The sequence below is a fragment of the Jaculus jaculus genome, chromosome 16, assembly GCF_020740685.1.
Source record: "Jaculus jaculus isolate mJacJac1 chromosome 16, mJacJac1.mat.Y.cur, whole genome shotgun sequence".
NCBI classification, from domain to species: domain Eukaryota; kingdom Metazoa; phylum Chordata; class Mammalia; order Rodentia; family Dipodidae; genus Jaculus; species Jaculus jaculus.
Genome location: NC_059117.1, coordinates 72,671,649 through 72,697,566, shown reverse-complemented (window position 1 = coordinate 72,697,566; position 25,918 = coordinate 72,671,649). Strand labels below are relative to the sequence as shown.

At 39.5% G+C, this 25,918-nt stretch overlaps 1 protein-coding gene across 2 annotated transcripts in view; it reads left to right on the top strand.

The window, feature by feature from the left end:
- Positions 1-25,918, top strand: part of Tafa1 (TAFA chemokine like family member 1) — an 882,515-nt gene that overhangs the window by 3,491 nt on the left and 853,106 nt on the right. The window contains exons 2-3 of one of the 2 annotated variants that reach the window (XM_045136184.1): positions 6,262-6,302; positions 20,737-20,973. The gene's annotated coding sequence lies outside the window, so the exon portion shown is untranslated. The remainder of the gene's footprint in view (positions 1-6,261; positions 6,303-20,736; positions 20,974-25,918) is intronic. The other variant, XM_045136185.1, reaches the window with a different exon arrangement.

Genomic DNA, 25,918 nt, shown 5'->3' with positions numbered 1-25,918 from the left:
TTTGAATGGAATGGATATAAATGCTGTCCTGGCCCTCCTATAAACCTGTTACCTTGGGAAGTTCCTACTTCATAGGGTGCCAGTAAGTAGTGTGGCAGGAGAGAAGGATAGAGAGAAAAGCATTAAAATTAGCACATGAAGGAAGCCACTTGGCAGTAAGACTGGAGCCCCTGCACCAGCAATGGCATGCAACAGAGCATGTGCAGAAAAAATGTGCACTGTTCAAATGTCCCAGTCCAGCTGGTATGAGCACCTTTGAGCTTTGACCTTTCTCCAACACTGACCTACTTCCATTCTCAGAGGAGCCTTTCTCCCTAAGTCTGTTTGCACCACTATTGTGTCCTTGCTCCAATTCCTTGTTCTGGGACACAAGATCCTGGAAATGCCATTGGGTATCCTACAGACTGCAATGTGTACCTTTACCAAAAGGGCTGAATAGAAATTATGAGAGGCCATTGCCTGGGACTACATTTCTGACCTGGGCCTCAGCATTCCAGCTAAATATGAAAACACAGTCAGCTATGTCAAAGTTCCATGGTACCTAAGTGAAATTAAGCTTACCACTTACTTCCCTGAGAAATGGAGAAATAGCCATGTTTCCCAGACAAGCTAGTTTTGGCTGCCTTAATATTGAAATTATATCTACCTTAATTTTTACATAAAAAATAACTTTATTTTTTGTATTTTCTGTCTCCCTGTCCTGCCTTAAAGTCAAAGTGATGCTGGCATGACCCGTCTGCTTCTTGTCCTTTGTTTCCGGTTCTTTTGGCCCTTCTCTGTGTATAAATGCACTCCCTCTGCTTAGCCTGTCAGGACACTTCACTCCTGATTATAGAATGAAAATGCAGGAAACATGGGGAGACGGAGGCAGGAGGTCAGCCTGGGATCTGTAGTGAGGCTGTCAGAAAACAAAACACAAAGCAAATCATAACATAACCCAGAGGCTTGGAGAACTGGATCAGCAGTTAAAGGTGCTTACTTACAAAGTCTGCAGGCCCAGGTTCAATTCCCCAGTGCCCATGTAAAACCAGATGCATGAAATTGTGCAAGCATCTGGAGTTCATTTGCAGTGGTGGGAGTCTCTGGTACATCCATTATCTCTCTTTCCATAGATAGATAGATAGATAGATATAGATATGTATATATCTTATTTGTATAATATATATACATATATATAATGTATATACATATATGTATTATATATATGCATATATATATTAATTTTTATTTTATTTCTTTTTATATTTATTTATTTATGTGTGTGTGAGAGAGACATTAGAGTATGGGTATGCCAGGGTCTCTTGCCACTGCAAATCAACTGCAGACACAAGTACCACTTTATGTATCTGGAGAATTATGGAGACAAAGTGCATGTTAATATTAGGAATCTAAGGTGGTGGTCTCATGGAACAGGGTAGAGGGCAATGGTCAGAGAACCATTCTGTTCTTCTTTAGAAATTTTAAAGTTCACCCTATGCCTACTGAATCAGTACTACTTAGGGCAAGTCTGAGATCTACGTGTGTGTGTGTGCGTCTGTGTGCAGACAAGATACTAGGTGCATGAGCATATGATTGTGCATGTGTATGTGGACACCAGAGGTTGACACTGGGATCCTCCCCGATTGCTCTCTATCTTTTGTTTTCAGGCAGGGTCTCTAGCTGAACCTAGAGCTAACCAATTTGGCTAGACTAGCTAGCCAGTGAACCACGGATTCCCTGTCACCACCTCCCCAGTGCTGGGTTGAAAGGCATGCGTCACAATTCCCAGCATCTTATGTAGACCTTGTGGACCCAGACTCAGGTCCTCATACTCACACAGCCAGCACTTTACCCACTGCACCATCTCCCCAGGCCTGTGTGTGTGTGTGTGTGTGTGTGTGTGTGTATGCATGCATGTGTGTGAGAGAGAGAGAGAGAGCATGCACACATGTGTTCACTATCTTTTCAAGGGGTTCTTTAGATTGAAAACTGGGAAAATAGGCAAACCATATAATAGTGAATGGTCTGAAGAAATTTTGGAGTGAGACCCAAGGTAGGTAACTCTCTTGTCCCTCACTGGATTACTAGATGTAGCAGAAAAGCTGTTAAGCCATCAGTGGAGGTCATGACTTAACTGTTGCTTCAAGAGAGCCTAGACACATTGAGAAAAAAAAAAGTTTCTGCCAGGGCCCTAGCTCAGTCATAGTGTAGTGACCCAGAGTGATTAAGCCCTTGTGCTATGTTTTTTCTTTGTCCAAAATGTAACTATGAGCTACATACTGGATGGGCTCAGACTGTAGCAAGCAAGTACACATCAGACAAGTCATCCAAGTCCTTACTGTGATAGTCTTGGGCGAGTTACTTAACAGCTTTAATATATTTATCTGTGAAAAGGAGATCATGATAGAATCTATTTTGCTAATGAGGTCACTGTCAAGTACTTGGGATCCACTGGTTGCTAGCCTTCCTGACTTCACTAAGATGTCTTTATTGTGTGCTTGTTTCCTTACTTTGTAATATCTGTGAGCCTCAGTTTCCCCATTAGTATAATGAAGGCATCTTATACAGCTAGGAGTTCAAAATGTATTACTTATTATAAACTTTGCATATATTTGAAGTATTAAGTCCCTAAACTCACGATCAAGTTTGCATTTAGAATACCCTGCCTGTACTCTCTGATCCAGGAAATTGGTCTAAGAAGGAAAATAAAGACATCAGGAGACCCACAGCCTGCCCTTCATCTGAGCAGTGCATGGTAACAGTGAGGTAATACACTTCACACTAATTACTCCTGAGACCCTGCTCTGCCAAAGAGACATGCTATAAAGCCTTGCAAAGGGGCACTGCATGGAGCAGTTGCAGTGGTTGTTTATCATTACCTTTTCATTTAAGCATAAAAATCTTCTGACAAATACAAACTCATTATAACCAGTGGAGCTGAATAAAATTCTTAAAGAAACAACCCTAATTTTCAAGAATTACATATTTGAATTCATGCTGCTGCATGTCAGGAGATGAAGGTTGCTATTATAATTATGAATTAAAAGGAATTTGTGAACTTCATTTGGTTATTTCCTTTTTAGTGGGTAACAGAATTCTTGAATTTGCAAAGGAAGAAACTTTAGCCTTCATTGTGGAGACAGGCAATGTTCTCGTGGCTATTTGCAACAGCCATTTTAGCTAAGACTTTACTTGGTGGCTTGCTGGTGACACGGAAAGAGTTTCTTTTATAATAAAGAAAGTTTTACCACTTCATTAGTGCCCTAAATCTTAGGGGCTGGTGACATAGCTCAATGGTAGATCATTTGCATAGCATGTTTTGGGCCCTGTGTTTGAGCCTTACCACTAGAAAATAAAAAAAAAAAAGTTGATGACATTTCTCAGCAGTTTATTTAAATTATAAGGTGCACAAAAGAGAAGATATGAAACTAAAACAGGTGTTTCATCTTCCCAGACTGCACTGGGTCCAGGTAGATTCCTATGATACCCTAAAGAGAAGGCAAAGCTCGAATATACATGTAGATCAGTAAGGCAAGTCAAAACTACGAGTTAGAGTAAGGGGCATCATTTACCCAGGAGAGGCACAGCCAAGAGGCACGAGGAGGACAGAAAAGGACTCAGAGAAAAACAAGGTGGCACAACTTCTCTTGGTAGGGTGTGGAGATTAATGAAAAGAGTGATAGGAATGTGGGCTGTGCTTCCGCAGAGGCTGTGGGGAGCACGGACTCAAAGGGAGAAGAGGCACCTGATGGAATGTGGGAAATAGGTCCCTGCAGAAGGAAACCTAGTATTCACACTGCAGTTGGAGCCCATAGAATTCAACACCTCCAGTATTAGGCCTCCTTTTGGATGTTAAAATAAAACTTAAAGGAATGTTCTTTTTCAAGTGTCATGTTTCATTAGAAAGTTGACAGATACAGCTATGCTTCTATGGCACTTACCTTCACATTGCTGGGAAAATACCCAACAAGAAGCAGCTTTTAGGAGGAAAGGGTTTATGTCAGGCTTATAGAATCCAGGGGAACACAATCTATGGCAGAAGAAGCTGGCTCACTTCAGCATCTTCAGCAGAGAGAAACAGCAGCCAGCAGCTACAAGCACCAATAGCCAGACCTCCAACCAACTGCTCTGAACACACCTTAGGGCTAGGCTTAAAATCCACTGCCAGTGATACACTCTCCAGCAGGCTGCTGGAGACACCAGTTGAAAGCTTAATCTTAATTTCTAAAACTCCCTGTGTCTATAGGGACCATACATTCAAACTGCATCTTCTTTTGTTTGTTTTTGTTATGTACTGAAGTTGATTCTGGCCATGTACTGTACCACTGAACAATACAGCTTTCCCATACCTGTTCCCTCCCCAACCCCCAGGTTTTTGGTGCTGCAGTTTGGACTCAGAGCATTACACATCAACTGTATTTTAAGTTTTTTTCATATTCACAAAAAATTAAACAAGATAAATTGTCATAACATAATTCACTATACCAAAATTTATCATTCATTATATGAAAATATATTATTATATATATTAATATATATACTATATATATATTATATATTAATATATTATTATTCATATATATTATCATATCCTTAAATTTCCTGCACATCTCAGGTCAGAGAAGCCCTACTCCAGGTTTAAGAGCTGTGAGTTCTCTGAACTCAGGGAGGTAAAAGGCCTGTATGACTTTTTGTTTGAACACTGAGGGAATACCATTCTCTGTCCATAATTCTCCTACAGCATGAGGAGATGGAGAGAGTACCCTGAGAGAGATTAGGAAGCAAAGGTACCCTATGACTTTCCTACCTGCTCTTGGGCAGAGCAATTCCCCTTCCAGAGAAGAGACAGCCAACCCAAGAACATGAGGCTCCCAGAGAGAGCCTATGTCTTCACACACCCGCTTGCCCATAGCCTTGGCCTGCAGACTGAAGACAAACTTTCTTTCTTCATAGTTTGGCCTTGTACCAAAATAGTGTATTAGTTGATTTTCTGGTTGCTACTGTAAATACCTGGCAAAAGCAACGTAAGGAAGGAAAGGTTTATGCCAGTTTATGGGTCAAGAGGAAATTCTCCATGTTGATGGGGAAGGCATGGTTGTCACAGGAGCCTAAAACATCAAGCAGCTGGTCAATTTGCACCACAGTTGGGAAGGAGAGAAAGGAATGCTGTGCTCAGCTAGCTTTCTTGTGTCTATGCAGAACAGGACTCCAGACCATGGAATGGTGCCATATACATTTAGGGTGCATCTTCTCACCTCAGCTAACCCTCACAGATGTGCCCAGAGATTTGTTTCTATGGTAATTATAAATCATGTCAACTTGACAATGGAGATTAAAAATCATGGTCAGGTTTTGGATATGTTTCTCCTGTGGTGTGAGTTTAAAAACCAATGATGGGCATGAATGTCAATGTGTATATAAATGTAATAACTACCACATTAAGGCAAAATTAAAGCAATGACTACAAGATAGCTAAGCTACTGTTGCCAGTTAATTTGCAGTCAATATGCCATTGAATCTTGGTATCCTGCCAATAACGCATCTATTTGTTACATCTCTAGGAATAATAAACCACCCAAAAATATTTTAGGTCATAACTTGAATAGCCAGCAATATAAACTTGATATCAACGAGACTCCTGGTTAGTGAGGTTCAGTGGTGACTGACTGACAATGGCATAGCTGCTGAAGTTGGGCTGTCTAGAAGTTAGAACACCTTGGTTCTCCTGTTCAGGAAACTGAGCCCTCCAGTGGGCCAATATGTGCTTGTTGTTTTGGAGACTGTAGAATTCATTTCCCAACTTCCAAGGTGAGCTGCTGTTCTCTCTGTAATTCTCCCAGCACTGGAGAGTCAAGGTGACAGAGAAAATAGTAAAGCTACATGGTCTCCTGTAAATGTCATCACTTTGGGCCACATTCCAGAGTTTCTGATTTATCAGGTCTGTTTGGAGACTAGGAATGTGTATTCTATAAATAACTCCCTTGTCTCTCTCTTTCCTTCTCTTTCTCTCTCTCTCTCTCTCTCTCTCTCTCTCTCTCTCTCCATATATATATATATATATATATATATATATATATATATATATATATATATATATCTTTCTCTTTTTGTTTTGGTTTTTTGAGGTAGGGTCTCACTCTAGCCCAGGCTGACCTGGAATTCACTATGGAGTCTCAGGGTGGCCTCGAATTCATGGCAAGCCTCCTCCCTCTGCCTCCTGAGCGCTGAGTGCTAGGATTAAAGGCATGCACCACCACACCTGGCTCTCTTTCTCTCTTGTAGGTGGAATGTCATCTGCAGTTGGAGAGGCAACAACCTGGCAGGTAGGATTCCATATGCATAAAGGGAAAGGAGAGCAGCCATCTGATTCTTTTTCTCTTTTCATTTTTACTGTATACCTACTATCTACCTCAGTCTATTCCCAGCACCTTTAAAATCCAGGTTATTTTATGATACCAAGGTATATGGAGAAGTCTCCAGGCTGAGGCTCTCTCGCTGCTGCCTCATTGTCCATCTAATTTACCCCCACTCCAGGAAGTCTCTGAAGGCAAGGCTGGTGTTACCTCTGTGGTTACCACAGACTACATATGCTTCTGTCTGCCTCTTCCTTTAGGATTTGATGATCTGCAGGGAAGGGATGTATTTTCTTCACTATTATTACCCTGGCCACCATACAGTAACTGGAGCACCAGTGTTACTCAACTATTACTGGCTAAGTAGATAAATATAGGAAGATGACACTAAAATAAGTCACCCTAATAAGAAACTCTAGAGAGTTGTGAATGTCTAGAATTATGTCCATGAACCCTAGTGGAAGGAAAGTAGAGGTTCAAGAAAGAAATTAACTTGTCCACTTACATAGTCAACTGTAGCTGATTCTATACATTGTTCTCTGAATTTTTGGAAACTTAACTTTAATTATTTAAAGATCCTTCTTCTTCTATGTCTTATAATTATTATTCATTTTATTCAGTTATTTATTTTGCATGTGTATGTGTGTGATATGCTTGCATGTGTATGTGCGTATTTGTATGTGTGTGTGCATACATGCATGCATACACATATGTGTGGAGGCTAGATATCAGTGTCCATGGGGGATCTTTCTCAGTCACTGCACTTTATTCTTTGAGATAGGATCTCTGGCTAAACCTATAGCTTACCAATTCAGCTAGACTATCTACCTACTGAGCCACAAGGATACCCTGTGCCTACCATTCTAGTGCTGGGGTTACTGGTGGATACCATAATGTCTGGCATTTTACATGGGCAGTGGGGATATAAATTCAGGTCCTTATGCTTGCATAGCAAGCACTTTACCCACTAGGCCATCTCCTGGTCCCTTATTTACATTTAACACATGTATAAAATACTTAATGAAAATTCTTTTTGTTGCTATTGTTGTTAGAAATAGGAAGTCACTGTGTAGGCCAGGCTGTCCTTGAACTCATGATCCTCCTATTTTAACCTCCTGGGTGCTGGGATTACAAGTGTTGTACCACCATGGCCAGCCTCAGAAATAATTTTAATCTTCACCTTAGCCCTGTTAATATCAACATGCAAACTAAGCCTCTGATCACAGATCAAATTGCTTTGAAGGCCAATCTCAATCTGGAACTGAAGTCATTTTCCATATGTAGCTATTGAGTACTTGAAGTGCAATTGAGAAAATGACTGTTTAATTTGCACTAACTTTTGAATAACCATGCATGGGTAGTGGCTACCATGTCAGCCAGTGCAAACCTAAGATTAACTTAGGTGTACAACTTGCATTATTATACTACTTTGTTCATTGGATTCCTCCCATTTTCATGCTAAGGGAAGGCTTTGAATAGAAGAGGTCCTAGCAGCAAGGGAATGTGAATCTGATTAAGGAAGATGGGGAGCGTGTTAAGGTGGCATTGGTAGGCCATTGTAGGTCACTGGAGTTTATTTTTTCATGACGTTCTGGCAAAAACAAGCTGGAAAGTATTTCACCATTATTCCATTAAGGGGCTTGCTAGTTGAAGGGTTCTCCTAAAGGCATTCACAAACCTCACTGAGACCCTGTACTTGAAGCCTGACTCCTGTGTGATCCAATCATGATCTTGTGCCTGGACAAACCATGGGGCAGAAAGTTCCAAATACCTGAAGCTGAGACGGTTTTAAACTGCAGGCATCTTGCAGGGTGGGTCAAGCAGATGCAGTGCTATAACTCCTCTCACTTAAACTTACTACATCAGCTAACTTCAGTGTTTTATCTGGTGTGGGAAAAGTAGTACTGAAAGATTCTGCTATTTAAGAAAAAAATAAACAGATTTGAAACTGTAGCCCTAAACTGCTCCTACCTGTTTTTCTTAATTATAGAATTGTACTCTTTTCTGTGTCATTTCTAGCACAGCATGGATGTTATTAACATCCCTGCTGTCTGGGCCCACCATGTAGCCATAGAAAATTTGACCCAGGACTTTCTCAGTAGAGGCTTAACAATACTCAAGCATACCAGAAAACACTTTGCTTGTTTCTTATTTGATGGACAGAAAAAGATTAGAGGCAGCAACACAAGGCAATCAGGGAGAATTTATGTATGCTTTTTGAAAAGAAAAAAAAAATAAGTAGATTAACAGCAGAAGCAAACAGAAGGGCAGATCATGCTTCTTCCTCCTTGATATCAAGCTTTGTGGAGCTCCTAGCAAAGCAGGTATGTGCTCAAGACAGGAGCGAATGCACTGAAAGCTAAGTCCATAGGCAGGTCAGCTTCCAAAGGAAAGGCTCTTGTTTACCCCCAAGAAAGCAAGGCAGAGAGTCCTGGCCTCTCACCTGGGGCTGGAACAATGGGAGAAACTCCAAAACTGTGGAGGCAGATGGGATAGGTATGATCAGTGTCCCGCCAGAGACAGCAGCTGACTGGGGGCTAAGGAAAGCTGCCATCACAAGCAATAAACTGTTTTCTTACATAGTTTCTATCTAAAAGAAGTTGAAATTACTTCAGATTAAAGTTATGGAAAGAGTTTCCAGAAAACTGAAGCCCAGAAGGGGGAAAAATAAAGAGAAATTATTGTTGGTTTTGCAGAGAAGGCTTGTATGCATAGCTGATATAAAGTACTTGGCAAGGATTTACCAAACCCTGGGTTCTATCTCCAGTACCAAAGAGAAGGTGAGAGGGAGGGAGGAAGAGAGAGAGAGAGAAAAAGGGAGATGAGAGAAGGAGAAGGATTAGGAATTTTAACACGGAAATGTAAAGAACCAGAAGCGTTTTGAAAACCAATGCACATACAATGGAAACAAACAAGAGCATGAACAAATAATTCAGAAAAAAACATGTAAGTGGTAAAAAACAATCAGCTCCACTGATTGCACTGATGAAATACAAAATAAAGCAAAAGTTATATTTTATATTATTGTAGCACATACCTATAATCCCTGTACTCTTGAAGCTTTAGGCTAGAGGATCATAAGTATGCAGCTAGTCTGGGCTACACAATGAGTACCAACACAATCAAATTATAGTATATTCATGCACTAAAATTCTCAATAAAAAAATAGAAGAAGTGGGCTGGAGACATGGCTTAGCAGTTAAGGCACTTGCCTGAAAAGCCAAAGGACCTAGGTTCGATTCTCCAGGACCTATGTAAACCAGATACACAAGATGGTGCATGAGTCTGGAATTTGTTTGCAGTGGCTGGAGGCCCTGGCATGCCTTTTCTGTCTCTCTGTCCTTCTCTCTCCCTGTGTCTGACTCTGTCTCTCTCAAATAAATAAATAAAAAGATTTTTTAAAAAAAATTGAAGAACTTGTCTATCTACCAATCTATGATTTATCTGTTTGCTTACCTATCTATCTTGTACTCAGGAGATTGAATCTGGACTCAACTATAGGGATCAGTCATGTGATAAAGACCACACAACTGAAAACATGTACTGTCTGGTCCTCTCCTAACTCCTGTACACAATGTCAACTCTCTACAGTAGAAGCTCAGTGAATGCAGTGCATTTGTGTGTGATGTTTATTGCTATTGTTATATTTGCCATGCACCCAGTAGTGCCTGGAATGTATATGCTATCAATATTTATAAGGTGGAACAATAGGAATGGTTGCTCTGATTAATGTAATTCTTTCTTCCACATTAAATGGGACTTTGTTTAGTTTTGGGTTCTTTCTTTCTTCCTCTCTTTTGAGACAGGATCTCATTATGTAACCCAAGAAAAAGACTCAAACTTACAAATTTCCTGATTTTCCTTCCAGAATGCTGGATTACAGGCATGTTTCAGTACATTTGGCAGAATGTTTTAGTGGTTTTTTTATATACCAAATGATACTGTAGTGAAAATATACCTTTGTTTACTTTTGCAATTATATTGAACACAGTATTTTTGAAAAATAATGATGAATAATAATAATATAAACATTTTTAAAAATTAACATTTTTACACATGACTATATATTTTATTTGAAAAATATGTGTGAATCCAGGTATGATAATGCATTCTTTTAATCCCTATTTATGGGAGATGAAGGAAGGAGGACCAGGAGTTTAAGGCCATCTTCAACTACATAGTGAGTTGGCCACCATGAAAGCTACATGAGAGCCCAATTCAAAACAAATAAAGTGTATGGGAATCACTATAAGTAAGTTGAAGGCTGGGAGATCAGTGGGGTTATTTCTACTTTTTCTTTTATCTTAATAACTTTTATAACAAACACACACTGATAACAAAACACAAATTCTATTTTTATTTTATATTTATTTATTTTGAGGCAGGGTCTCACTCCAGTCTAGGCTAATCTGAACTCACTCTGTAAACCAGTCTGGCCTCAAACTCATAGCAGTCCTACTACCTTAACCTCCTTGGTGCTGGGATTATAGGTATGAGCCACCACACCTGGATTATTTTATTTGATTTTTGGAAATAAGATCTTATGTAGCTCAGGCTGGCCTGAAACTCAGTGTGTAGCTGTGGAAGACCTTGAATTCTTTTTTTGTTTGTTTGTTTTGTCTGGACTACAGTGTCCTTTGTCCTCAGAACATGCTTATAAAGTCCCAACTTGACATGCTTGTTCCTTACAAAGCAGTACCTTTTCCTCTACTTCTTAAACCCCCCTGGCAATGCTGAGTTTTTTCTAGTAGCTTTGCTAAATCTTTTCCACAATCCTACCCTCTGTGTCTGTCCTCCTTCAGCATCTACAAAGACTGTCTTCAGGGAACAAAACAAGAAAAACAACATGAGGCAAGTAGGCCATTCAAGAATAGGGAGTCCTGGGGGCCAAGGCAACAAGGCACATCCCATCTAAAGTAAATGAAAAAGAAAACACAGAAGACAGCATCAAATAAGAACAAAAACATTTTTTTTTTCTTAAAAACAGACTAAGCAAAGTCAGGGGCATTGAAAAATCTGCTGTACAGACCTCTTGTTTATACCACATGAGATGTCATATAAACTGCTCACAACTTTCCCTTATAGTCTGGACTTCATAAATGTAGGGAGGCATGGGGAAAAGGTGCGATTGCCTGAAGTTCACAGCTACAATGGAGGTATGATGAGAATGAGGGAGAAATGAAGAGTTACAGAAGGGAGAGATAAGATGGAGCTTCAGAATCGAGTATGAGGATGTCTGGGGTAAAAGTTATATAGTAATTTTAAGGGAAAAACTTAAAAATATAATAAAATCTCTAGTGTTAAAATTGGTTAAACAAAAGATTTAAAATGAAATTAAAAATAGCCCACAAAGTATCTTGATCTTTATTCTTTATGCTTGCACCAAAGCTTGTACTCATAGCAATAAAAAAATGGCAGTGGCTAGGTAGTATTGGTTGGGTGTATATTATATGTTCATTAAACATTTTTTCTAGGAGTGTCTACCTTGTTCCATTCTCAAAATAACCCTCTGAAGTAAGTGCTATTTTTCTGTTACAAGATTAGAAGAAAACAGTACAAAGACTCCATGTGATTCTGGATGTGGTAGTAGTACACGTAAGGATTGACTTTCACAGAGTCCAGTCCAGGGGTGGTCCTCCTATCTCCTATAGAGTACTGCTCCAAGGTGATGAAAAGGAGGAACATTTGATGGTAACAATCTGTCACAATTTTCCCCCACTCAGCACTATTATCAATAAAGTTTGGGTCATTATTTGTCTGTCCTTTGTATTCTAATTACTTAGCAGCAATTGCTGGGCTCTGCCTTCCTCTTTGCAATAGCAAATGTCCCTTTCTAGATAATTATTTATCTATAAAGTATACATAAAGGGTAGAATGGGGAAGAAGATCAAAATGACCCCTTTTGAAGATCACCAACATAGGTATTTGTTCTTAAATGAGAAATACTTTAATATTTAATGTTGTCATTCCCAGTTTCTTGAAGTACAATAATCCTGGACATGTGTAGGCTCTGTCAAAAACCTAGCTAGCAACAATAGAGATTATTGCATATAATGTATTTTTAAATTTATTTTTATATATTTCATATTTTTGTTGGTTAATAGCAATTATAACAAAACAGAAACAAAAAGGTTTAAATCACCAATAAACTATTAAATGAATTGAAATAGTAATTTTCATGTTATTAATTTGATTTCAGCCAAGCTAAGAAAGTACTATTCTAATACTCTGCATGAAATGGCAACTATCAATTTGAAATTCCTCCAAGCAGTTAATGGTTCTGCTATCCACTTGATTTAGTAAAGGTTCAGAGCATTTGTGAGCTAAACTTTTATAGGAAGTCATTTTTATATTATCAGCTTTAGTCTATGCCATTAAGATCATTCTTTTCCCTCGATAAAAGGAGCCTTTATGTTATTGTGCTGTGTCTGAGGGGAAAGTATAATTTTAATGGAAGCAGCCCTTATATTAACCCCCAAGCCCCCTGTGTGATTTTATATCAGCAGTCTATGAAAGGGCAGAGTTTGATATTCAAAAGAAAACCAATTCAAGTTATTAAAAACAAGTAACACAGGAACATGGAAAATCTTTTTATGTATTTGATTCAAACTCAACATGCAATCTGTATTTCTAAGCTAGAAAGAACAAGAGTGAAACTTGAGCTCTGGTGCTAAAAGGGAAACCTGGAAGCTCAGTACTGGCTCTTTCTTGTGGTCTACTTGAATAAGCAGTCTGTTTGCCCCTGTCTATCCTGTCCTTATGGCTAATTCACAAGTCAGGGACAGAAAGCCTTAGTTTCACTATTTACTGCTGAGTTAGACAGTGTTTCTAACCAAACAAAAGCGTATCTGTTGTTATCGTAACCCTAAAATGAAAAGTCTTCGGTTCTTCAAGTCCCAAATATTATGTGGGTCTCCTCTGTAGCTGAAGATAGTTTCCTGGATTTGGTGTTCTTCCAAAAGAGTGTTTTCTATGAGGTGGAATATGGGTGCGTGGAGCATCATTGTCTCATCCAGACCTCCTCTTGGTTATGGAGGAAAGACATCCCTAGCTCAAAATCTAAAAATATCTAAAAGACATGGAGTTAAAGTGTATAACTTGATAAATTTATACATATACAGCCATGAAGCCATTACCACGGTGAAAGTAATGGGCACCTCTACCACCCTAGAAGTTTCCTGTGTCTCTTTGTAATTCATTTAACCAAGGAGACACATGCTTTTTGTTCCTACTTTGTATTTTCTAACAATTTATATAAATTAAATTCTATAACATGCATTCTTTGTCTGCCTAGCACAATTTTTTGATATTAACTTATACTGATTTGTAAATTAATGGTACATGCCCTTCAATTGCTAAGTAACTATTATGGTTTCAGTGTAAAACATTCCTCACAGCTCATGAGACAATAGAATAGATTCTTTGAGGTCATGACCCCAACCACTTAATGGTCCAGTGTAAAATAATACAAGTTAATTTGAAGGTAGAGTGCCTGGAAAGATACGCAAAGTATATCAAGTTGGATTCCCTTCATAGATCCTCTAAGTGGGATGCGCATAAAACTGTGAAGATGAGGTCTATGTTGCAGTGGTGACTCCTAGGTGTTAGAGATGCTAAACACATAAGACTTTTGCCAAGGAAAGTTGTAGGCACCAAATAGAACCAGCCCAAGACAAGCCACATGTGTTGCAGGCATAAGAGTTGGACAGGTGAGGATACCCAAGCTCTTTGGAACCTAAATGGTGCTATCACAAGTTACAAATGCTAGACTTGGAGCTGCAGGATTTCATGTTTGCCCTATGGCGTTTCAATGTTGCTTTGGCGTGATCTTTCCTTGCTATCCTTGCATGCCTCCCTTTTGAAATGTGATGATATTGTGTATTGAAAATATGTAACTGTGTTTATTTGCATGTGTGTGCAGTGGGGTGAGCAGTATGCCAGGACTTCTTGGCCCTGAAAATGAATTCCAGGCATTTGTGCCATCTTTTATGGGTCCCCACTGGCTGGCTTTGGAAGCAAGAGCCTTTAATTTTCTAGCTGTCTTCCCAGAAGCAATTCCTCCTTTTCTTTTTACAGAGGATCACACGTTGAGATATTACTGTGAGTCTTAGAAGAGACTATGGACATAGGACCTTTGAACAGTGTTGAAACTTAAAACTATGGGGAATTTTGAAATTGGATTTAATGCATTTTGCCTTAGGAGATGGCCATTGGCCATGAGTCTTTGGGGACCACAGGTTGAATGTTATGGTGAGAATCTTGTGTCTTTGTAGTCTTTGTCTCGACTTGTGGTGGTTTGCATTAGGTGTCCCTGATAAATTCATGTGTTCTGAATGCCAGCTGATGTCCGATAGGTGTTGGAGCCTTGCTGGAGGAGGTGTGTTGCTGGGGGTGCATTAGGGACATTATAGCCTCTTCATCTTGCCAGAACTGGTCTCACTGTCTTGATGCTTTTTCCACCTGTTATAGCAAAGGTGATTTCCAGCCTCTGCATATGCCATCTTTCCCCTACCATCATGGAGCTTCCTCCCAAGGCTGTAAGAAAAAATAAACCTTTCCTCCCCAAACTACTTTTGGTTGGGTGCTTTATCCCGCCAATGAGAAGGTAAAGGTAGCTTCAACAGAAAATTTGGTACTGCGAGTGTGGCATTTAGGCTTGCAAAGATGAAATAAACTAAGGAATCAAATAAGAGTAGGAGAGGTTTAGAGCTCAGGTTTCCCTTCAATAAAGCCTGTGCTGTTTTCTCATTTAACTACCTATCAAAGTATAGGTCTGCACACAGTTGTTGACACTTATTAAGTGATTGATATCTACTCTATCTAGTGCAATTTACATATTCATAAAGGGTTTTACAATCTTTTACTTAAAAACCTTACCTTTAGTTTTGATGATTTTCTCACATTACAATTGGGAAATAATCTTATTGTCTTCGCACTTTATTCATCTGAGTAATAACCTTTGGTCATTTTGCTCTAATATATCAAGTCACTAGTCCATTTTTAGGAGCTTTCAGAATGGTGACACCTCACATCTTACCTATCATAAAACTCCACTGCATCCACTTTGGAACTTTAACCTAAGCTGCATTCAACTTACATTTTTTTCTTTACTTATGTATATCCCATGTACAAGTCAATCTTATATGAAATCCTTATGTCTAAGCTCAAAGTTCTAAATCCACTCAGCCCAGATGACATATATTCTAATCTTTTCAGGATAAAATTTTCAGATATACCAAATGGTTGAACCTTCACCAGGCCCTGGAGAGTGGGAACACCTGAATCACAAGGCCCTGGAGAGAGTACAATGAAGACCGACCTTAATCTTCTCCTGTTTCTGTTTCCCTCTCTCTGCTCCTCTTCTCTCTCCCCCTTCTCTCTCATATCTCTATATTTTTATATTACTTATCTGTTTCTTCCCTCTCTTCTTGGGCACTGACCTCTAACTCCCAGTACCAGCAGGTGACTATCATCCACATTGGGCTTTTGATCAGAGACACCTACAAGGTTTCCCATAAGAAGACATATTTCTGTCAGAGTACTTGATGACCCACCAAAAGTTAGTGGTAAGACTCTAATGCTAAAGACACCATATGTTGTTGGCATGTAACAATGAGTGACATGGCTGAAAGCTAGAAGAAAAACGGTCCCCAGACAGTTAGAATGTCTAGTGCCAGAAGGTGTTACATGATCAACTGGGGAAAAATGACCAATATCTGTCCAAGAAACTCATGGTCTAACCTACTTAGCAGCAAACAACCTGACATGCTGCTCACACAAGTGCAATAGTGGTACACAGCCATGGTGGGAAACCAACTGCTCTTGATTTGGCTAATTGATCTGCTCAGTGGAATGTAACCCAGAGCTGGAGCTGGGAAACAAGTCAGAACCATATCCAAAATTGAGCCCACTGTCCATTATCAAGCTCCCACCAATCATGGCTACAAGAGAACCTACACCTATAAAATTCTCTCTGAAAAGTAATGGCTATCCCATTTATCTAGGGCTAACTTTACTCTCCATCGGAGAATCTGCTTCTCTTTTTTAGATAGACACAGATCCTAAGGAGAGAACTAACCCATCATACCTCAAAAGAGACCCAGCTGAAACTTAGAATGATTGGGGAAGCAAACAAGAGTGCTGTTTTCGTGGTGAACCTGGTACCAGCACAATGGTGAAGGAGATAGACACAGAGAACAATCAACTCCTACCAAACCAGATACCCAGAGACACAGAGATTCCCAAAACCTCATCACTGAAGCAGACCTAAAATGGACCCAACATGGCTCAGGGAAATTCTCAGAAGAGAGATTGGAAAGAATGTCAGAGCCACACGTTGGGTCATGATACACAGAGATATTTCCTCCTAACCATAACTAATGGCTAACTCCACAATGCATGACCCATATACACCAACAAGAAGGGTCCCTGTGGAGGTGGGAGGACAGGGAAGAGGCTAACAATGGTACCAACTTGACTGTATTCACTGATTACAAAACTAATAATAAAAAAAAATAGTTTAAGATAGAATGATAGGTAAGAAAACAGTTCAAAAGAATTTATATTGCCAAAGCCAGAAGACAGGTCTACTAAGCCATGATTATAAACATCCTGTTGACATTCTGCCTGTTTTGCTAAGGTGTCCCCTCCTTAAGTCCTCCTCCCACTGTCCCTTGAATCCATTCTACCTGAGGTTGTGCCTCTGCTTGTGGTTGCAGGCTTGGTCAACATTTAGGATTGCTGCGAGGGTTGGAATGTGATTGTTTCCAGAAGCAAGAGAAAAAAGTGGGTGATTTAAAGGCTGTATCTTATTTGCCTTTTAAGTTGGATAATTCCTTCTTCCTTAATTCCTTCCCACCTTCTTCTTTTCCTTCCCTTCTCCTTCTTTGCTTCCCTCCTTTATTTCTTCCTTTCTTCCTCTGTTTTTCTGTTTTGGGTTTTTCCAGGTAGGGTCTTGCTGTACCTCATGTTGACCTGGAATTCACTAAGTTGTCTCACAGTACCTCATGAGTACTCAGATTAAAGACATGTACCACCATGCCTGCAATTTTTTTTTTGTTGTTGTTCTTTGTTTGTTTTTAATGTAGGGTTTTGCTCTAGCCTAGGCTGACCTGGAATTCACTGTGTAGTCACAGGGTGGCCTTAAATTCATGGTGATCCTCCTACCACAGCTTCCCAAGAGCTAGGATTAAAGACATGTGCCACTATACTCAGCCCTTCCTTCCTCTTGAGTCAGGATCTCATATATTCCAGGCTGACTGCAAACTTGCTATGACTTTGGGATTACAGGCATGTACCACTAAAACCAGGGCTTCATGGATGCTAGGCACATATTCTTCTGATGGAGCTATACCAACAGCTCTTTGGTGGAAGAATCCTGGTGCTGTTCTGCTTAGTTTCATGGAGTCCCCCAATGTGCATGGCCCTATTGCTGGTACACCAGTAACTTGCTCAGTAATAACCCTTTGTGGCTTCCTTCTTTTCTCTGTACCACTGTCCAACTCCTTCACCTATATTTCCTGGAATCATTTCCCAATAAACATACTGAATCAAAATCATTGTCACATAAGCTGATCTTGTAAATCCCGAGATAGAAGTTAAATTAATAATAATAATAATAATAATAATAATAACAATAACAACAACAAGCCAGACGTGGTTACGTATGTCTTTAATCCCAGCACTTGTGAGGCAGAGGTAGGAGGACTGCCATGAGTTCAAGGCCACCATGAGACTACATAGTGAATTCCAGCTCAGCCTCAGCTAGAGCGAGGCCCTACCTTGAAAAACAAAGCAAACAAAACCAAATCAAAACAAAAAAATCACTATTGCATGCACATAGCATATTATATTAAATAGTTCCTAAATATTAATTCATTCAATTCTCATAATGAATTTAGGAGATGGGTAGTTTTATTTCCATTTCATGAAAGAAGAAATTGAAATCTTTGAAGAGGTTAAAAAGTATGCCCCACATTCATGCATTGAGTACCAGAGCCAGTTTGTCCTAGCTCTGAGTAAAGTACAACCCTATGTTTTCTAGTTTAATGTTTGTGTATTCATGTATGTGCAGGTGCATGTGTGTGTGTTTGTGTGTGTATTTATATTTGTGTGTGGAGGCCAGAAGACAATATTGTATGTCATCCTCAGGAACACTGTCTACCTCCTTCATGATAGGGTCTCACACTGACCTGGAACTTACTGATGAGGCTTGGTGGCTGGCCAGTAAGGAATAGGGATCTTCCTGTCTCTGCTTTCCCAATTCTAGAATTACAGATACACACCTGCACAACCTGCCATTTTACATGGGTCCTGGGGATCAAACTCAGGTCCTTATGCTTGGGAGGAATGCACTTTACCAATCTAGCCATTTTTCCATCCCTATGTTTACTACCCTATCAAAGTGATCACACTAGACCCACAGAGCCACGGAGTACATACACCATTAACATATCATTATCTGGTGGTACTAGTAAGTGTGAACATCCTTTTCTTCTATCTTTGATAGTACTCAGAAAAGGACTGAGTACACTGTAGTTCCTTGTAAAAGTAGTAACATTACCAAGGCATTTTTTTTTATTTGTTGTTACTCTCATGAAACCCTGACATACAGTTTAGAATGGGCATTAGCTGTCCTAGCTAAGTTTGCAGAAGTAATGACAAAATGATATCCTATTCATGTTTCTGCAAGAATAATGTGTAGCATTCATCCTAGCCTCATGGATGCCATGCTGATGAAATTACTGGAAGTGAACACCCTTATTCTGTGCCATTGAGGAGGAAATTCAGGCAGTTCCCAACATATTTTATTTTTTAATATAACACACACTGTTTTCCTTGTTCTAGAATATATGCTATTAATCTATCAAAGCAGGTTGCATTTGTTATTCACTTGTTTTTATTCCTTTCCATCCATATGCCAGAGAGAAGGAATCTTAATCACCGAAGGAGCATTTGTATAATAAAAGTGGTCTGTGCAAGCCCATCAGCAAAAAGCATGAATAAATGATCTGAGCATTCTTAATGCATTGCTCCAAATAGGAGCTTCAGTTTGCACAGAAGTTTCAATAAATTGTTTTATGTCCCTAAAGACCTGCAGATGTCTCATGGGAAACATTGCAATGCATTCTATTTAGAAAGCATTTTGTTTATGAGTAATGTATTCTTTGCACTTTTCTCCTCTCCAATAACAGTGATGACGTCAGATCTGCCAGTCGTGCAGTCCCTCTTCTCACTGTAGCGAGCTGTCCAACATGGGGAAATTCTAGCTAAAGTTTTTGGAGGTTTAAACAATTCAGCGCCAACTATTTTATTCAAAGATTCAAAAGCACAAAATTGAGGTCACATTGTAGCTTTAACTTGCATAAAAATTAACCTTGCATTTAAGCAAAGCACACTATATTGCTTTATGTCTTTTTATAATCTTCCTATGATACAGTTACTATGATACCTGTTGCAGTCAGGTTCACATTACTGGTAGAAATCACCTAACCAAGAGCAGCTTGTGGGATAAAAGGGTTTATTTTGGTTTACAGACTTGAGTGGAAACTCCATGATGGTAGGGGGAAACGATGGCATGCACAAAGGGTGGACATCACCCTCTGCCCAAAAAAGGTAGATAATAGCAGCAGAAGAGTGTGCCAAACACTGGCAAGGGGACAGTGGCTACAACACCCATAAGCCCGCCACCAACAATACACTGCCACCAGGAAGCGTTAATTCCCAAATGTCCATCAGCTGGGAACCTAACATTCAGAACACTCAAGTTTATGGGGGACACCCGAATCAAACCACCACAATACCCATTTGGTTACTTAGTATCACAGGGGTTTGGGAAGGGTTAATGTCTCCCCAGAGGTCATACAATTGTTGCTATGCTTAAATACTACTCACATGATTTGTCATTTTACATGTTTTTGACACTGCTGTTTAAACTTGCTGCATAGGTGCTGCCATTCAGTTTCCTCTCTAAAAGTTGGGATTTGTTCTGAAGATATTAAGTATATTATGTGTTTGAATAATTCCTATTACTTTCCTTGTATTAAAATGAGTGACAGTTAACATTTCTGTGACAACTCAGGCAATACTAAGCACTTCAATATAGACATTAACTCCTAGTTTTTTATGTTTTTGTTTCTTTGGTGTTTTAAAGAGCACAGTGTGTAGATGTATATGCTGTTGGTTTGATTTTAGATTACTGTTCTCTAATAGTATGTATGAAAAACTGTGGTAGACAATTATTTTGGAAGGTGCAGAAAAAATAATTGTGTTTTCTTTATATTTAATTATATATAATTAATATATATAATTATAATTATATTGAATTATAAACATTTAATTTAAAGATATTATGATTCAAGTCTGCTAACAAGAAAGCTTACTGTTGTATACCTGCTTCTTCCAGATGGAATCGGTCTCTCTAGAATGGGTTCAGAACATGCAGGAAGCTCAGAAAATATAAGATGCACAAGGCTCCTCCTTAGATTGTATGCGCAGCCAACAGTAGCCATGGAAGAGAAGACTGTGTGCTGGAGACAGCTATGAGTTGGGCAGGAAGATTTGAGGATGCAGCTTTGAGTTATCACCTCTGCTGGGGTAGACTTTTCAGCAATATAGCTGCCTTTGCATCATCTGTGCTCCTGTAAGTAAAATCTCACTCAGAATCATTGGTCCACCAAACTGCACTTAGAAGGAAACATTTCTTCAGTCTGTCATTCGTGGTGTTTATACATTTCTTTCACATCCCACCAGGAAAAGTCACACGGTACTTATGCACACTAATATCAGTAGAGTGTCTTTTTGATAATGGCTTATAAAATTTCACATGAAATAGAGGACAATAGAAAGAGACTGTGCATTTAAAACAATCATGTTAGACATCTAACCTGTGCTAGATTGTAAGATGTTAATTGTCTTCATTGCAATGTGGTGCCTTGATCAGCAGGTATAGAGTGTCTAGACCTATTTTACCAAGGCCTTGCAGGGCCAAGGAATTTGCCCAAGTTGAAGCCACTGGGAAAAGAAAGGATGCAGATTCTTTGAATTATATACCATTTAATTTTACAAGCTAGGATTTTCTACTCCATTGTTTCCCAAAACACAATGGTACAGAACAGTAATTCAATGATGATGGTAGATATGTGAAAATAATGATTTTCATGTATACCAAAAATATAATATGTGGGTAATAATTATTAGAACAAATGTAACCAGTTTTTAAATGTATATATATATATATATATATATATATATATATATATATATATATATATACACATACATACATACATATTAGTGTGGGTATGGATACACCAGGATCTTTTGCTAATGCAAATGAACATCCTGTCCAGTTTCACATGGGTGTCTATGGAACTGAACCCAGGCCAGCAGGCTTTGCAATTTGGTGCCTTTAGCCCCTGAGAAATATCTTGACCCCCTAAGTTTTCTTTATTACAGGATTTCTCAGAGCCATCAGATGCCAGTTTATAAACTGTAGTTGCATTCTATCAGACTCTCAAGGCTCCAATCTTTAACACAGATGACCTATATTATGTCCTTCCATTGAGGAAAGAGGATGAGGTCTGTGAAATAGATGGGATGTTACTATTGATATTAGTGTAAGGGTCTGAAAATCGCTAAAGAAAGACTCCAGACTCAAATAGTATGCAAAGGCATAGAGCGTTTAATCTACAGAATCAGCCTGCATGCTGGGATCAACCATTTATACAAAATGGACACCCTGAGGGGAGCAAGTAAGCTTCTTTCAAGCACAACTAGTGGAATTCCAGGCGGGTTAGGTAATCTTCTAACTTGATTGGCTAGGCAAGCAGCAGTTACAGTTGTATGTCTCTGATTGGTTGGGGCGAGGAGGACATGTTTGGGATTGTTTGGACATGTCTCCAGGAACTGACTCAGGCCTCTGGGCATCTGTCTTTCCTGGCCACATGTCAGGGTCACGGTTGATTAACAGCCCTTTGTTCGTGGTTTTTCCCTGAAGTCTTGCCTGCCTCTCTGGGAAACTGAAACTGAGGCCTAGTTAGGGTGGCACCTCACTGCAGCCTGTCATGGCATCAATTTGGTCCTTTCAGTTAGGTTACATTATATGGTAAAAGACCTCTCCCTCCCCCCCCCCCCCCCCCCCCCCCCCCCCCCCCGCCCGCAGGCCTTAAGAGTGAGATGTAAAGGAAGGCCTCCCCAGGCTTGAGGGTGTATTACCTCAAAATGCTATCTGCAGACATTTGATCAGATAGAATTTTTAAATTGGCTATCAACTACTTTGAGTTAAGTCAAGAAACAGGGCTCAGTTTGGTGTACATAAAAAACTAAATCTATCAATAAGCCTGTAAGCTTGGAAAAGGACTCTGAGCTTCTGAAAAAAACGGAGGTCAGTCAATACCATAATTTCACCCATGAGCCAAGGGATCAGGTAAGCCTTCCTTGCATTGATTACCCCATGGGACCATGAGATAATAAATGAGTATTGTCATGAGCTGTGAAATTTGTAGAAATATGTGCATAGAAAACACAGAAAAAAATTGTCAAAATTCTCTTCTCCCCAACCCTGAGCATCTTATGGGATTGGTATTCTGTAAAGTCAATTTGGGGAGTGCTGTGTTGCATGTGTATCCTGGTTGTTGTCATTTTTCAATGACTTTCTTCTTCCCTCTAGAAAAAGGACAGACCTGTACTTGGTGTAGGATGAGAGTTAAGCCTAAAGAATCAAAAAGCCCAGAACATGTGAAAAAGAAATGGAAATATTTTCCTGATATCATGTGAATTTTGTGTTGATATGCCCAGGCCATGAAGTGTCCAGATGTTTTGTTATTATTTGTCTGTCAATGTGATTATGGATGGGATTAGTTGTTTGAGCCATAGATTAGGAAAATCAGATTGTCCTCCCCAGAATGGGCAAGCCTCATCCAATCTGTTATAGGCCTGAATAGGATGAAAGATAAGAAAGAATTTTGAGTTAGGTGTGTTGGTATATGACTGTAATCAAGCACTGAAAAAGCTGATGCAACTGGGCATGGTGGTACATGCATTTTAATCCCAGCACTTGGGAGGCAGAGGTAGGAAAATCACTGGGAGTTCAAGGCCAGCCTGAGTCTACATAGTGAATTCTAGGTCAGCCTGGACTGCAGTAAGACCCTACCTGAAAAAAACTGAAAAAATGTTGTCCTGATAAACCGGATACCAGCACAAGGGGGAAGGAGACCAACACAGAGAAAAATCAACTCCTAACAAATCAGAGAGCCAGAGCCTCAGAGGCCCCCAACACCTCATCACTGAAGCAGACCAAAAATGAACCCAACATGGCTCAGGGAAATTTTGCGGAAGAGGGGGCAGAAAGAATGTCAGAGCCACATGTTGGGTCAGTATATGCAAAGACATTTATCATACCAATAACTGTGGGCTAACTCCACAATGCATGAACCATATACCTCAATAAGGAGGGGCCAATGGGGAGGGGGTAGGTCACAGATGAGCCTAATAATGGTAGCAAACTGCCTGTATTTGCTGAATAGAAAACTAACATATATATCTGAAAAAAAGAAAAAAAAAGCTGAGGCAAGAGAATCATAATATAACAGCTGCTTGGGCTATCCTGTAAGACCCCATCTCAAGAAGACAAAAAGAAGAATTTTATCTATGATTGGTTTTGATCTTATAAATCAATCTCTTTTTTGTTTTTGAACTTCGACTAGAACAATATCATTTGCCCTTCTGAGTCTCTAACCTGCTCACTGTACATCTGGGACTTTTTGGTCTCTATGTGAGATAATTTTCTTTCTTTAACAATTTTTCTCGAGGCAGAGTCTCACTCTCCCTCAGGCTGGCCTTGGAATCATGGTGCTCATTTTGCCTCAGCCTTCCAAGTGCTGGGACTATAATCATGAGTCACCATGTCTAGCTGAGATTTCTCTGTCTGCCTTCCTCTCTGTGTCTTGCTTTCTCTTAAATAAATAAATCTATCTTTTAAAAAGAAGGAACAAAGATTCATAAATATGTTGATTGAGGCTGAGAGGGCGACAGTATTAAGGAGATGGCTGTCATGACAAGCAGTCTAGAATGGATGCATTGTGAAGATTTGCATTCCTTCAGGAGACCTGTTTTCTTTAAACTTGAGAATCAAGGTTCTAGACATCATGACTACATATTATCTGTAAGAGGTTTGCTTTTCTTAATCTTCTTATGTGTAGTTAACAAAATATTTTGATATATGATCTATGTTATTTTTAGCCACAAACATTAAACCATGATGTCTCTTTGCTATTTTCCTCTAAAAATAGGCATTTGCTTTGTGCTTAGGACCTGCTTTGTTTCTCCCTGTTGGAGATGAGGGGATAGAAACTCAACTTGCTTAGAAAGATCAGGTAGGATATGGGACTGGGACAAGTGAATTGATTGTGGAAAAAGCAGAGAATGGCAGTATATGTGGCAAGTAGGAAAGCATGTTTCTCTTTTAAAGAATTCAAATTTAGCCAGGCGTGGTGACACATGCCTTTAATCCCAGCACTCAAGAGGCAGAGGTAGGAGGATCACTGTGAGTTTGAGGCCACCCTGAGACTTCATAGTGAATTCCAGGTCAGCCTGAGCTAGGGTGAGACACTACCTTGAAAAAAACTAAAAAAAAAATTAAAAGGAATTAAAATTTAACTTAAAAAATAATGTAGGACTATGAAAAGTTCACAAAACTCATCAGTGTATTGTAGTCACTCAAGAATCACCCAATTATAATTTCTGTATTAGATTTTGAAGGACAATGAAGGAGATAGCTGAAAATGAAAAGGTGAAATTTTCAGCTATAGCAAAACATGCAGAGAGGATCACAATTTCTCCTCTTCACATGCATGATCAGAGATGATTCTTCCTTGCTGAGGAGATGGACAGTGATCAGAGGGAAAGCTTGTATTTACTATTGTATTTTTTATTGTATTTATTGCAGTGTGTATTTACTATTGTAGCTTCTGAGCTGGTAGGAATCCTCAGCCCAATGGCTATACAGGGTAGACTCAGCATGGAAGCAGAAGAGCCAACACCTTTTGGGACTTAGGACTTTCCATATGATTCATGGTCCTGATTAGGATGCTAGCATTGTGGATGGCCTGTGGAAATACAAAGAAAGTCTCATGTGAGCTATAGTGTCCTATCCTCAGGAAATTGAGGCCCAGACAAGACTTGTTATTTTTGGTTTTAATAATAAGGAAAGGTGGTTGTAGCAGACAGCTTCAGGTTCACTGAGATGAACTTCCAGACCAGGGACAGCTATGGAGGAAGGGATATTTATTGAAGCCTACAGATCCAGGGGAAGTTCCATAAATGGCAGAAGAAGTTGGCCTGCCTTCACAGGACCAAGCAGAGAGAGAGAGAAGTACAAGCCTAAAAGTCACAAGCACACCTCAAGAACTCCAGCTAGGAACACTTTGCATATCTTTAGATTGAAATATGAAACCCACCATCACACCTTAATATCACCCAGTGACATTGCCTTCAGCTAGGTGGCTACAGATGCAAACTACAAACAATAAAAAACTAAATATATTGGGGGCCATCCATTGTATTCAAACCACCACAGTGGTACATCT